Here is a 15,769-nt window from a genome sequence, read left to right as displayed (position 1 = left end):
AGATCTACCTGAAGACTCAGCTATACCACTCTTTGGAATATACCCAAAAGATGCCCCACCATGCCATCAGGGCATGTGTTCCACTATGTTCATAGCAGCCTTATTTGTGATAACCAGAAGCTAGAAACAACCCAGATGTTCCATGACAGAAGAATGGATACAGAAAATGTGGTTCATCCACACAATGGAATACTACTTAGCTATTAAGAATGAGAACATCTGACTGACGCACCATGGGCATGGAGTCGCGGACACCTTCAAGGTCCCCACAGGACTCTCCACAGAATATTAGGACCTCTGGTGAGTGGAACAAACTGCTGCTCCAATCCAATCGCGTGGGACCTGAGACTGCATTAATTAGGGAAGCAGAAAACCAGGCCTGACCTGGGTCACAAGTCCCTTCCATTCGGCACCAACACCAGCACCAGCTACCAGTCTGCGGACACCCCCAAGGTCCCCAAAGGAATCTCCATGGATTCTTAGGACCTCTGGTGAGTGGAACACAATTTCTGCAGGAGGCAGGTTCAAACACCAGATATCTGGGCTCCTTCCCTGCAAGAGGAGAGCTTGCCTGCAGTGAGTACGCTCACCACTGAAACTCAGGAGAGAGCTAATCTCCCAGGTCTGCAGATAGTGGCTAACATAATCACCTGAGGAACAAACTCTAACCAGAGACAACTATAACAACTAACTCCAGAGATTACCAGATGGCGAACGGCAAACCTAAGAATCTTACTAAAAGAAACCAAGACAACTCACTATCATCAGAAAGCAGCACTGCCACCCCACCCAGTCCTGGGCACCCCAACACACCCGAAAAGCTAGACCCGGATTTAAAAGCATATCTCATGATGATGGTAGAGGACACCAAGAAGGACTTTAATAACTCACTTAAAGATATACAGGAGAACACTACTAAAAAGGTAGAAGACCTTAAAGAGGAAGCACAAAAATCCCTTAAAGAATTGCAGGAAAACATGACCAAACAGGTCATGGAATTGAATAAAACCATCCAAGACTTAAAAAGGGAAGTAGACACAATAAAGAAAACCCAAAGTGAGGCAACACTGGAGATAGAAACCCTAGGAAAGAAATCTGGAACCATAGATGTGAGCATCAGCACAGAATACAAGAGATAGAAGAGAGAATCTCAGGTGCAGAAGATTCCATTAAGAACATCGACACAACAATCAAAGAAAATACAAAATGCAAAAAGATCCTAACTCAAAACATCCAGAAAATCCAGGACACAATGAGAAGACCAAACCTACGGATAACAGGAGTAGATTACAATGAAGATTTTCAACTTAAAGGGCAATCAAATATCTTCAACAAAACTATAGAAGAAAACTTCCCAAACCTAAAGAAAGACATGCCCAGGAACATAAAAGAAGCCTACAGAACTCCAAATCACTGGACCAGAAAAGAAATTCTTCCCGATACATAATAATCAGAACAACAAATGCACTAAATAAAGAGAGAATATTAAAAGCAGTAAGGGAAAAAGGTCAAGTAACATATGAAGGCAGGCTTATCAGAATTACACCAGACTTTTCACCAGAGACTATGAAAGCCAGAAGATCCTGGACAAATGTTACACAGACACTACGAGAACACAAATGCCAGGCCAGGCCACTATACCCAGCCAAACTCTCAATTACCATAGATGGAGAAACCAAAGTATTCCACGACAAAACCAAATTCACACCTTATCTTTCCACGAATCCAAGCCCTTCAAAGGATAATGACAGAAAAAAACCAATACAATGACGGAAACCATGCCCTAGAAAAAGGAAGAAAGTAATCCCTCAAGAAACCTAAAATAAGAAAGCCACAAGAACAGAATGCCAACTCTAACAACAAAAATAATAGGAAGCAACAATTACTTTCCCTTAATATCTCTTAATATCAATGGACTCAATTCCCCAAGAAAAAGACACAGACTAACAGACTGGCTACACAAACAGTACCCAACATTTTGCTGCTTACAGGAAACCCATCTCAGGGAAAAAGACAGACACTACCTCAGAGTGAAAGGCTGGAAAACAATATTCCAAGCAAACGGTCTGAAGAAACAAGCTGGAGTAGCCATTCTAATATCGAATAAAATTGACTTCCAACCCAAAGTTATCAAAAAAAAAAAAAAAAAAAAAAAACAACACACACACACACACAAGGAGGGACACTTCATACTCATCAAAGGTAAAATCCTCCAAGAGGAACTCTCAATTCTGAATATCTATGCTCCAAATGCAAGGGCAGCCACATTCATTAAAGACACTTTAGTAAAGCTCAAAGCACACATTGCACCTCACACAATAATAGTGGGAGTCTTCAACACCCCACTTTCATCAATGTACAGATCGTGGAAACAGAAATTAAACAGGGACACAGTGAAACTAACAGAAGTGATGAAACAAATGGACTTAACAGATATCTACATAACTTTTTATCCTAAAACAAAAGGATATACCTTCTTCTCAGCACCTCATGGTACCTTCTCCAAAATTGACCACATAATTGGTCACAAAACAAGCCTCAACAGATACAAAAATATTGAAATTGTCCTATGCATCCTATTAGCCTACCATGGACTAAGGCTGATCTTCAAAAACAACATAAATAATGGAAGGTCAACATTCACGTGGAAACTGAACAACACTCTTCTCAATGATACCTTGGTCAAGGAAGGAATAAAGAAAGAAATTAAAGACTTTTTAGAGTTTAACGAAAATGAAGCCACAACATACCCAAACTTATGGGACACAATGAAAGCATTTCTAAGAGGGAAATTCATAGCTCTGAGTGCCTTCAAAAGGAGACTAGAGAGAGCACACACTAGCAGGTTGACAACGTACATAAAAAGTCTAGAAAAAATGGAAGTAAATTTATCTGAGAGGAGTAGATGGCAGGAAATAATCAAACCAGGGGCAAAATCAACCAAATGGAAACAAGAAGAACTATTAAAAGAATCAACCAAATGAGGAGCTGGTTCTTTGAGAAAATCAACAAGATAGATAAACCCTTAGCCAAACTCACTAGAGGGCACAGGGACAGCTTCCTAATTAACAAAATCAGAACTGAAAAGGGAGACATAACAACAAATCCTGAAGAAATTCAAAACACCATCAGATCCTTCTACAAAAGTCTATACTCAACAGAAATGGAAAACCTGGACGAAATTTCTAGACAGATACCAGGTACCAAAGTTAAATCAGGATCAAGTTAACAATCTAAACAGTCCCATATCCCCTAAAGAAATAGAAGCAGTCATTAATAGTCTACCAACCAAAAAAAGCCCAGGACAATATGGGTTTACTGCAGGGTTCTATCCGACCTTCAAAGAAGATCAAATCCCAGTTCTTCAAAAACTACTCCACAAAATAGAAACAGAAGGTACCCTACCCAACTCATTCTATGAAGCCACAATTACTCTGATACCTAAACCACAAAAAGACCCAACAAAGATAGAGAACTTCAGACCAATTTCCCTTATGAATATCGATGCAAAATTTCTTAATAAAGTTTTTGCTAACTGAATTGAAGAACACTTCAAAACAATCATCCATCCTGACCAAGTAGGTTTCATCCAGGGGATGCAGAGATGTTTCAGTATACAGAAATCCAGCAACATAATCCAGTATATAAACAAACACAGAGACAATAATCACACGATCATCTCTTTAGATTCAGAGAAAGCATTTGACAAAATCCAACCGATTCATGATAAAAGTCTTAGAAAGATCAGGAATTCAAGGCCCATACCTAAACACAATAAAAGCAATCTACAGCAAACCAGTAGCCAACATCAAAAGAAATGTTGAGAAACTGGAAGCAATCCCACTAAAATCAGGGACTAGACAAGGCTGCCCACTTTCTCCCTACCTATTGAACATTGTGTTTGAAGTCCTAGCCAGAGCAATTTGACAACAAAAGGAGATCAAGGGGATACAAATTGGAAAAGAGGAAGTCAAAATATCACTTTTTGCAGATGATATGATAGTATATATATGTGACCCTAAAAATTCCACCAGAGAACTCCTAAACCTGATACACAGCTTCAGTGAAGTAGCTGCATATAAAATTAACTCAAACAAGTCAATGGCCTTTCTGTACACAAAGGATAAACAGGCTGAGAAAGAAATTAGGGAAACAACACCCTTCTAAATAGTCACAAATAATATAAAATATCTTGGCATGACTCTAAATAAGGAAGTGAAAGATCTGTATGATAAAAACTTCAAGTCTCTGAAGAAAGAAATTAAAGAAGTTCTCAGTAGTTGTCAAGATCTCCCATGCTCATGGATTGGCAGGATCAATATAGTAAAAATGGCTTTCTTGCCAAAAGCAATCTACAGATTCAATGCAATCCCCATCAAAATTCCAACTCAATTCTTCAACGAATTAGAAAGGGCAATCTGCAAATCCTTCTGGAATAACAAAAAACTTAGCATAGCAAAAACTCTTCTGTAGGATAAAAGAACCTGTGGTAGAATCACCATGCCTGACCTAAATCCTTACTATAGAGCAATTGTGGTAAAAACTGCATGGTACTGGTATAGTGACAGACAGGTAGAACAATGGAATAGAATTCAAGACCCTGAAATAACCCACACACCTATGGTCAGTTGATCTTTGACAAGGGAGCTAAAACCATCCAGTGGAAAAAAGACAACATTTTCAACAATTGGTGCAGGCACAACTGGCGGTCATCATGTAGAAAATGTGAATTGATCCATTACTATCTCCTCATACTAAGGTCAAATCTAAGTGGATTAAGGAACTCCACATAAAACCAGAGACACTGAAACTTATAGAGGAGAAAGTAGGGAAAATCCTCGAAGATATGGGTACAGGGGGAAATTTTCTGAATTGAACAGCAATGGCTTGTCCTGAAAGATGGAGAATTGACAAATGGGACCTCATAAAATTGCAAAGCTTCTGCAAGGCAACAGACACAATCAATAAGACAAAAAGACCACCAGCAGATTGGGAAAGGATCTTTACCAATCCTAAATCAGACAGGGAACTAATATATAATATATATAAAGAACTTAAGAAGGTGGACTCCAGAAAATTAAATAACCCCATTAAAAAACGGGGCTCAGAGATAAACAAAAAATTCTCACCTGAGGAATAATGAATGGCTGAGAAGCACCTCAAAACTTGTTCAAAGTCCTTAATCATCAGGGAAATGCAAATCAAAACAACCTTGAGATTCTACCTCACACCAGTCAGAATGGCTAAGATCAAAAATTCAGGTGACAGCAGATGCTGGTGAGGATGTGGAGAAAGAGGAACACTTCTGCATTGTTGGTGGGATTGCTAGCTTGTACAACAACTCTGGAAATCAGTCTGGCAGTTGCTCAAAATTGGACATAGTACTACCAGAGGATCCAGCAATACCTCTCCTGGGCATATATCCAGAAGATGTTCCAACCGGTAAGATGGACACATGCTCCACTATATTCATAAAAGCCTTATTTATAATAGCCAGAAGCTGGAAAGAACCCAGATGCCCCTCAACAGAGGAATAGATACAGAAAATGTGGTACATTTACACAATGGAGTACTACTCAGCTATTAAAATGAATGAATTCATGAAATTCCTAGGCAAATGGTTGGATCTGGAGGGCATCATCCTGAGTGAGGTACCCAATCAAAAAAGAACTCAAATGATATGTACTCACTGATAAGTGGATATTAGCCCAGAAATTTAGAATACCCAAGACATAAGATACAATTTGCTAAACCCATGAAACTCTAGAAGAACGATTACCAAAGTGTGGACACTTTGCCCCTTCTTAGAATTGGGAACAAAACACCCATGGAAGGAGTTACAGAAACAATATTTGGAGCTGAGAGGAAAGGATGGACCATCTAGAGACTGCCATATCCGGGGATCCATCCCATAATCAGCTTCCAAACGCTGACACCATTGCATATACTAGCAAGATTTTACTGAAAGGACCGTGATATGGCTGTCTCTTGTGAGACTATGCAGGGGCCTAGCAAACACAGAAGTGGATGCTCACAGTCAGCTATTGGATGGATCACAGTGTCCCCAATGGAGGAGCTAGGGAAAGTACCAAAGGAGCTAAAGGGATCGGCAACCCCCCCCCCCCCCGATCTGCATATGAATCAGAAGATGGCCTAGTTGGCCATCAGTGGAAAGAGAGGCCCATTGGTCGTGTAAACTTTATATTCCTCAGTACAGGGGAACGATAGGACCAAGAAGTGGGAGTGCATGTGTGGGGGAGTGCGTGGGTGAGGGAGTGGGTGGTGGAGCATTTGGGGGCTTTTGGGATAGCATTGGAAATGTAAATGAAATAAATACCCAATTAAAAAAAGAAAGAAAAAGAAAAAATGGAAAAAGGAAAGGAAAGAAAAGGAAAGAAAGGAAAGGAAAAAAAGAAAGAAAAGTAAGTGAAATGTTTTTTAAGATTAGCATCTGATCCAAATGTTATCAGAAAGTTTTCACCCAGCCACTGATGGAAACAGATGCAGAAATACACAGACAAACATTAGGTGTTACTCAGGGAGTCCTGTGAAAGAGAGGGAGAAAGGTTTGTATGATCCAGAGAGGTCAAAGACACCACAAGAAAACTCACAGAATCAAATAACGGGGGCTCTTGGTGGCTCACAGAGGCTGAACTAGCATCCAGGGAGCCTATATGGGACTAACCTATGTCCTCTATATGTATGTTACAATTATTTTGCTTAGTCTTCTTGTGGGACTCCTAACATTGGGAGCAGGAGATGCCTCTGAGTCTGTTGCTTGATTTGGGGACCTTTTCCTGCTACAGGATTGTGTCTTCTAGCCTTAATAAAAGAGGAGAGGTTTAGTCTTACTACAATTTGATATGTCTTGGCTGGCTGATATCCATAGTAGGCCTGCTCTTTTCTGAAAAGAAACTAAGAAAGAGTAAATTGGAGATGCAAGATGAGGTAGAGGAGCTAGTAAAAGGAGGGGAGGAACTGCAGTCAAGATGTAAAAAAAAAAAAGATTTAAGTAGACAGAAAAAAAGAATTTAAAATAGCACAGAAGAGTACTAAGAAACTGGGAGAGTTTACTCCTCTTCTAACAGAATTAATGTTAAATTTCCCTGGAGTGTTAACAGAGACCAGTTCCCCTAGACTGGCCTCACTCTTTCACCAATTGTTCAACTCTAGAGCTCAGCCTCGCCTATGAGGGTAATGCAGTTCCTGATCTTGAGAAAAGCTAGAGCAAACATTACAAAGAATATAAACCAGCACAGAGACATGGGAATTTTGGTCCTCTGCAACTCATCTGGGATCATTACATTACTTCCTGTCATTAAGTCAGACACCAAAGATCTTTGTCTGATTTAGGACTGACTTAAAGGAAGGAAATAAGTATGTGAAAACTATCTGACTATGACAAACTCTTAAATGTTGCTCTACCTATTGGATTCAGGACAAACTGTATGTAATACCTTAGACCTGAAGGATGCTGGATTTTCTCCACCTCTGGTGCCTGTGATCCATCCTATATTTGCCTTTGAAGGGACAGACCCCAAGTCATGTTTCTATTGACCTGGACTTAACTATTAGAGGGCTATAAGAACTCCCCCACCCTGATAAAGCCTTTAGTTAGACCTACCTGAGTATCCAAGGGCACCTGAATGTCACATTCTTGCAGTATGTGGATGATCTCATCTTAGCTTCACACACCCTGAAAGAGTGCCAGCAAGCCACAAAGAAACTACTTGAAACTTCAGACACTGGGCTACCCCATGCCTGCTGAAGAGGCTCTATTGTGTTCCAGTAATATAAGTTTTCTGAAATATTGCTTGATAGAGAGTGGCAGCAGGACCTTGTCTTCAAGCAATATTTGTTACCTGCCAATGGAGATATTCACGGAATATTTTAAGCTTGACTGCTTAATTTTGTCAGAGGTGAACAGCTCTTTGGTTTCTGTAAGCTTGTAGAGTTATTCAAGGACTTCTTGTGGTTTTCACTTTTAAAAGTCATTCCTTCACCTGGATCTGGGCCATGTCTCTGATTTTGGCTAGAGACTATGACCCTACTAACAGCTTAACTAAAATTGAATAATCATAGTCTAAACTGAGTCTGTGGTTCTTTTCCCAGTGGTTTTGAATACCACAACAGTGAGCTATGCCTTGTGGCATGTTTAATATAACATAAAACATGGTATAGCAAATACCCTAAATTTAATCAGTATCTCTTTACAGATTAATCTATAGAGATGGATGGAAAATAGATGGGTGGGTTGATAATATAGATAGATGGATAGATAGATAGATGGAGAGACAGATAGATAGAGATATCCCTCTTTGCAGGGCATTAGAAGAAAAATATCAACATGATGAGGTTAAACACATACAAGAAAACACAAGGAATAAATTATTCCAAACTAGTAAATCAAAAGAGGGGGAAAACATCCTAAAAAATAAATGAAATCAAAATCACCACTCATAAATAATTATCAATGTCTCAGTTCTCCAATAAAAAGACACAGGCTAACAGATTACATTTGAAAATACACTTCATCCTTCTTCTGTATCCAAGAAACACACCTCAATATCAAAGATAGCCATCACTTCAGATTAAAAGGATGGGAAAATATTACCAAGCAAATATACCAAAGAAGCAATTAGACCTGTGAAAGAGTACTAATATCTAAAATATATAAAGAACACAAAAATATACCATTAAAAACTAAGGTACAGAACTAAACACAGAAGTCTCAAAATATGAAATCCAAATGGCTGGTAAACACTTAAAGAAATGTTCGACATACCTTAGTCATCAGGAAAATGTAAATCAAATTACATTCAGTTTCATTTTACTCCACTCAGAAAGACAAAGGTCAACAAAACAAATGACAAGTCATGCTGGTTAGGATGTGGGGTAAGGAGAGCCATCATCCATGCCTGGTAAGAGTGGAAATTTGGATAGCCAGTAGGAAAATCAATGTGACAACTCCATGGGAAGATAGTAATTGATATAACTCAAGCTCCAGCTTATCCTTTGGGATGATTAAAGAGACACTTGCTAATCCATGTTCATTGCTGCTCTCTATTCATAAATCCCAGCTGTTTCACCCTAGATGTCTGTCAGTGGATGAATTGATAAAAAAAAAGATATTGCTATACCACTTGATGATTTGTATATTCTTGGACTAGGGAGTGGCACTCTGTGGAGGTGTGTCCTTGATGGAATAAGTGTGACATGGTTGGAATAGGTGTGTCACTGTGGGTGTGGGCTTAAGAATCTCACCCCAGTTGCCTGGAAGTCAGTCTTCCACTAGAAGCCTTTGGATGAAGATGTAGAACTCTCAGCTCTGCCTGAGCCATGCCTGCCTGGATATTGCCATGCTCCCACCTTGATGATAATGGACTGAACCTCTGAACCTATAAGCCAGCCCCAATTAAATGTTGTTTTTATAAGACTTGCCTTGGTCATGGTGTCTGTTCACATCAGTAAAACCCTGACTAAGACAACCATTAACTATTTTCAGGTGTTAAAAATATGAAATCTGTAACAGAAATTAAGTGCCACCCCAGCTAAAAACTGTTCAGTCTACAATTGTGAACTGATTGCATGATGAACTATTGCAACAGTAGCACAAAACTTTTGGGAGTAACGAACTACTATCTTATTGGATGTAAGGCTTACTCTATGAAATAAAACCCATTCATGACACTGTTCATGTGCCCAAGAACCTTCAACTAAATAGGCCATGGACCAAGGAGAACACAGTTCTGCTGAATGTAAGTAGCAACAAAGTGACTCCTAAGGGCATTTTGCTATTTTGCTACAGTGTTTCATTTAGGCATCATCAAAGAAGCTTTCTCCTGCAGTCCATGGGAACAAACAGAAACCTGCAACTGGACAATGTGCAAATAGTGAGAGACCTTGGAATTCTCATGGATTATTCTTTCTGACTAATAGAGAATCAACAAGAATATAAACCCCACTTACTGGTAGACCCCATGACCAGCAGTAAATTGTGGAAAAAATCAACTCAATAGTATTTTAGTAGACTTTATCTCTCATCTATCATTGGTTGACTCTTCTCTGACTGGTCTTTTACTTGCATGTTATGGCTTCTGGATCATAGCCTCACATAGCCTCACTCATGGTGGTCCAAGCCACTCACATACATATTGCCCCCACCTTGGATGGACAACAAGGCCCACACAGACCAATATTGCTTCAAGCCTTGACATAGATTGCAGACATTCACATGTTGGTCCTTCAAAGAGGTCTAATCCAAAGATTGAGGACTGCATCTAGGCAGCATGTTGAAGCATGTTGGTGCAGAGAGGTTCTGCCTCTGCATGGGTTCCAGGTTGCTGCATTTGAACACACTGGGCAACAATCTATTGTTGACCTCAGCCCTCTCTCATACCTGTCATCATCATCAAGTTATCAAGTCCCCAGCTCTGCCTCACACCAAACCACAAGAACTGTTCTGCTCTTCCATCTTCCCCACCTCTACATCACACCTCCATTCATCTTAGTGGCACCAGGTGCCTAGTGCATCCTCACAACCTGGGGATGGGGCAGCCTTTGGCCACTTCAGCTTCATGATTGATGCTTTTCTTATTATGCAAAATTTGTCCACACTCATGAATGGTAGAGTCTTGTTGGAGAAATGTGCTGCCACCATCATCTTCAGTAAGAAAAAAGCCACTATGGACCTAAGAATTCCTTACCCAGCCATCCTGGAGACTTGCTCCTTATCAGAAGAATATAAAACAGCAGAGAAAAATACTAAGAAACTGGGAAAGGGCACACTCCCTTCTAACAGAATTAATATTGAAGTTCCCAATATCCCTAGACTGTCCTCACTTCTGCCACCAATTGTTGTTCAACTCAGGATGGCAGGATGTTTCCCAGTGGAAGCAGTTATGTCCAAGAAGGGATCCCATATGCAGGGGCAGCTGTGATGACACTTACTAATGTAATCTGGGCCCAATCTAGGCTTCAAAGGACACCAGCCCAAAGGCAGAACCCAGGCACTATGATGGTAAAATTATCATGCAGTCAACACCTATACTTCACAGCCAGTATGTCTTCACCACTGCACATGCCCATGGTACTTTGTACCAGGAGCAGGATCTGCTGGCTTCCTCAGGAAAAGAGATAAAAAACAAAGAAGAGACCTCTGCCCTAGAAACAACTACTTCTCTGCAGGAAATGCGTGCTATTATCCATTATCCAAGACACCAAAAAAAGGATCCCATAACAAGCCTGAGGCAAGAGACTGGCTGGAACCACAGGAAAACAATAGCAGTCACATGGCCAGTGGGGCCACTGCAAACATTAGGCTCAACTTCAGTTCTCAACCTCCTGCCTGAGCCAGACCTACTATAGCATCTACACCAGTGTGGAAGAAAATTGGACCAGACAGCAGAACACCAAGACAGAGGACTGATGGTTCTTCCAGATGGACACCCCATCCTACCAGAGAGGCCATCCCTGCTCTCCCAAATCCATCAAAGTACACACCTGGGATTAACCAGTTTGAAATAGTTAATTATAAACAGGTACTTTCTACATCACCAGATGAAAGTTTGTAATTGAACAAATTATCCACTACTTTGCTATCTGCACCCAGGTAAACCCATGAAAAGAAAAATCATCGCCTATTAGTGGTCAGCAAAAGGAATTCAGTCCCAGGGAACACTGGGAGTTGGGCCTCACTGAAGTAGCTCTGACAAGATTTAACTGCCAATATTTGCTAGGTTTTGAAAATACTATTTCAAAATGAGTAGAAGCTCTTCTTCTCCAAAAAGCTCCAAAGTAATTACTAAATTGTTACTGATCTGTTGACCACCTCCACTTATACCTGCAAGGGAAGAGCACAGACTATTTCAATGTCTAAGTATGCCTTCCTCAAGTCCTTACAAGCATTGCAGCAGACTACCTGAGGCATCCAGACTCATCTCTCACCCCCACTGTCTGCTCCACCTTTGCCTGAATCAGCACACACTGAACCTGGGGACTTGGTGTAGGTCACTGCCTGTCTAGAAGAATCTTGAGATCTTCCTGAAATGTATCATATGCTGTGATCTTAACACTCATGGTCACTGAAGGAGCAGGAATCACAACTTACATTCATGATTTCCACCTAAAGATGGATATGACCAGCCAAGCAAAGTTATGAAAATGGAAAGTATCTGAGATCCTCAGAGCCCCCTAAACATGAGGCTCCTCCATACCTCAGACTTAAACTGACACTGGCGGTGGAAATCTTGACAGGTGTCTCTTACTTTTGGCCAGATGAAAATATTGAGATTCAGGATTGGGACTTGTCAAGGGAACCATGATCCTTTTATCCATGGTCAACTATTTAAAAATAATAATGAATATTTTTGATATGTCACCTCCTAGACTGTGTTTAGATTTGATCTATATGGTGTAAAGGAGACAGAGTCATTTCCAGTAAGTGATGGAAATGTACTAAGTGAAACTTTTTCTGTATATGTCCAGCTATGGGATGGCTCGTTGCCGTCAGCAGAAAGGGGATAATCACTGCTCTGCCCCAGATTGTGAGACAAAAGTTTATCCAAGAAGGACATACCAAGCATTTAGGATCTAGATCAGCAGTTCTCAACCTTCCTAATGCTGCCACCTTTAAGATCATTCTCAGCTTGTGGTAACCCTCAACCTAAAATTATTTTTGTTGTAAACTTCATAACTGAAAATTTGCTAGTGGTATAAATTATGATATACACATCAGATATTTCCAAAGGTCTTAAGCATTCAACCCCCAAAGGGGTCACTACCCACAGGTTGAGAACCACTTATCTAGTGCTCACATGTACATCAGTAAGTCTGAATACATTTGAGTAGGAACATGGTAGACTTGTACACTTGACCATGCTAGATGTGTAATAGCTGAACATCTAGAAACTGGAATACTCTATATGTCTGAAAATGCATGAACAGATTAAAATAGTGATAAATTTCTACAATGAAATATTTTCAGGTGTTAATAACTATAGAATCATGACATTTGAAAGAGAAAGGTAAATATCTCCCAGCCAAAAATTTTTCAATGGTGAATTGATGCATGATAAACTATCACAACACTGGCAGAGAAGTTTTGGGAGTAACCGACTACTATCTCGGTAGATTTAAGTTCCGCTTCATGAAACAGAACCCATGCCTGACACTGTTCATGCATCCAAGAACCTGAGACTAAATAGGCCATGGACCAAGGAGAGCACCAAACACTACAGTTCTGCTAGAGGTAAGTAGCAACAGAATGGCTCCTGATGAAATGTTGCTATACTCACAGATCAGTATCTCATCTAGGCATCGAAAAAGAAGCTTCCTGCTGCAGTACATAGGAACAAACATAGAAACACACAATTAAACAATGTGAAAATAGTGAGAGGCCATGAAATTCTCAGGGAAAATTTATTCTCACCAATGGAGCATGACTAGGTAAATAAACCTTACTAATGTGAAGGCCCATGAACATCAGTAGATGGCCAAGAGAAAAACTCAATGGTATTTCTTTTCTTTTTAAATTTAATTTTATTTGTAATTCGTTTTTTACACACCATATTCCATTCCCCGCCCCTCCCTCATCCACGCTCCGACTGTTCCATGTCCCATACCACCCCCCACCCCACCCTGTCTCCACCTAGATGTTCCCACCCCACACCCCACCTGACCTCTAAACTCCCTGGGGCCTCCAGTCTCTTGAGAGTTAGGTGCGCTCTGAGGCGGCACCATTTCCGGCTCCAGACAACCGGCCACCTTCCTGGTGAGAGCACAGGGGTCCACCCGGCCCGAGAGGCTTCTGCCTCACGTTCCGTGGGGGCCACCTTGGTTCCGGGACTCCGCGGTGGGCGGTCTGTGGGTGAGAGTGTGGAACACAGAGGCCAGCAGCTTCTGGAACAGGCGAGAGCCACAGAGCCTCTGAGGCGGCGCCATTTTCGGCTACAGACAACCTGCCACCTTCCTGGTCAGAGCACAGGTGTCCGCACAGCCCGGGAGGTTCTGCCTCACGTTCTGCGGGGGCCACCTTGATACTGGGACTCCGCAGTGGGCAGTCTGCAGGCCAAAGCAACACAGCTTCTGGGAAAGATCCTGTTTTGGGCCTTCATCTTCGGCCAGGAGGAGGTCCAAACACCAGATAACTGTGCACCTCCCTGAAAGAGGAGAGCTTGCCTGCAGAGACTGCTCTGACCACTGAAACTCAGGGAAGAGAGCTAGTCTCCCTGGTCTGCTGATATAGTGTAACAAAATCACCAGAGGAACAATCTCTAAACAGAGACAACTATAACAACTAACTCCAGAGATTACCAGATGGCGAAAGGTAAACGTAAGAATCTTACTAACAGAAACCAGGACTACTCACCATCATCAGAACCCAGCACTCCCACTTCGCCCAGTCCAGGGCACCCTAACACACCTGAAAAGCTAGACCTGGATCTAAAAGCATATCTCATGATGATGGTAGAGGACATCAAGAAGGACTTAAATAACTCACTTAAAGAAATACAGGAGAACACTGCTAAACAAGTAGAAGACATTAAAGAGGAAACACAAAAATCCCTTAAAGAATTACAGGAAAACATAACCAAACAGGTAGAAGACATTAAAGAGGAAACACAAAAATCCCTTAAAGAATTGCAGGAAAACACAACCAAACAGGTGATGGAATTGAATAAAACCATCCAAGACCTAAAAAGGGAAGTAGACACAATAAAGAAAACCCAAAGTGAGGCAACAGTGGAGATAGAAACACTAGGAAAGAAATCTGGAACCATAGATGCGAGCATCAGCAACAGAATACAAGAAATGGAAGAGAGAATCTCAGGTGCAGAAGATTCCATAGAGAACATCGGCACAACAATCAAAGAAAATGGAAAATGCAAAAAGATCCTAACTCAAAACATCCAGGAAATCCAGGACACAATGAGAAGACCGAACCTACGGATAATAGGAGTGGATGAGAATGAAGATTTTCAACTCAAAGGACCAGCAAACATCTTCAACAAGATTATTGAAGAAAACTTCCCAAATCTAAAGAAAGAGATACCCATGAACATACAAGAAGCCTACAGAACTCCAAATAGACTGGACCAGAAAAGAAATTCCTCCCAACACATAATAATCAGAACAACAAATGCACTAAATAAAGATAGAATACTAAAAGCAGTAAGGGAAAAAAGGTCAAGTAACATATAAAGGCAAGCCTATCAGAATTACACCAGATTTTTCACCGGAGACTATGAAAGCCAGAAGAGCCTGGACAGATGTTATACAGACACTAAGAGAACACAAATTCAAGCCCAGGCTACTATACCCAGTCAAACTCTCAATCACCATAGATGGAGAAACCAAAGTATTCCATGACAAAACTAAATTCACCCATTATCTCTCCACGAATCCAGCCCTTCAAAGGATAATAACAGAAAAAAACCAATACAAGGATGGGAACCACGCCCTAGAAAAAACAAGAAGGTAATCCCTCAACAAAACTAAAAGAAGACAGCCACAAGAACAGAATGCCAACTTTAACAACAAAAACAACAGGAAGCAACAATTTCTTTTCCTTAATATCTCTTAACATCAATGGTCTCAACTCCCCAATAAAAAGACATAGACTAACAGACTGGCTACACAAACAGGACCCAACATTCTGCTGCTTACAGGAAACCCATCTCAGGGAAAAAGACAGACACTACCTCAGAGTGAAAGGCTGGAAAACAATTTTCCAAGCAAATGGTCTGAAGAAACAAGCTGGAGTAGCCAT

Source organism: Mus musculus, chromosome 7, assembly GCF_000001635.26.
Source record: "Mus musculus strain C57BL/6J chromosome 7, GRCm38.p6 C57BL/6J".
Classification (NCBI taxonomy): domain Eukaryota; kingdom Metazoa; phylum Chordata; class Mammalia; order Rodentia; family Muridae; genus Mus; species Mus musculus.
This window is presented reverse-complemented; position numbering follows the sequence as displayed.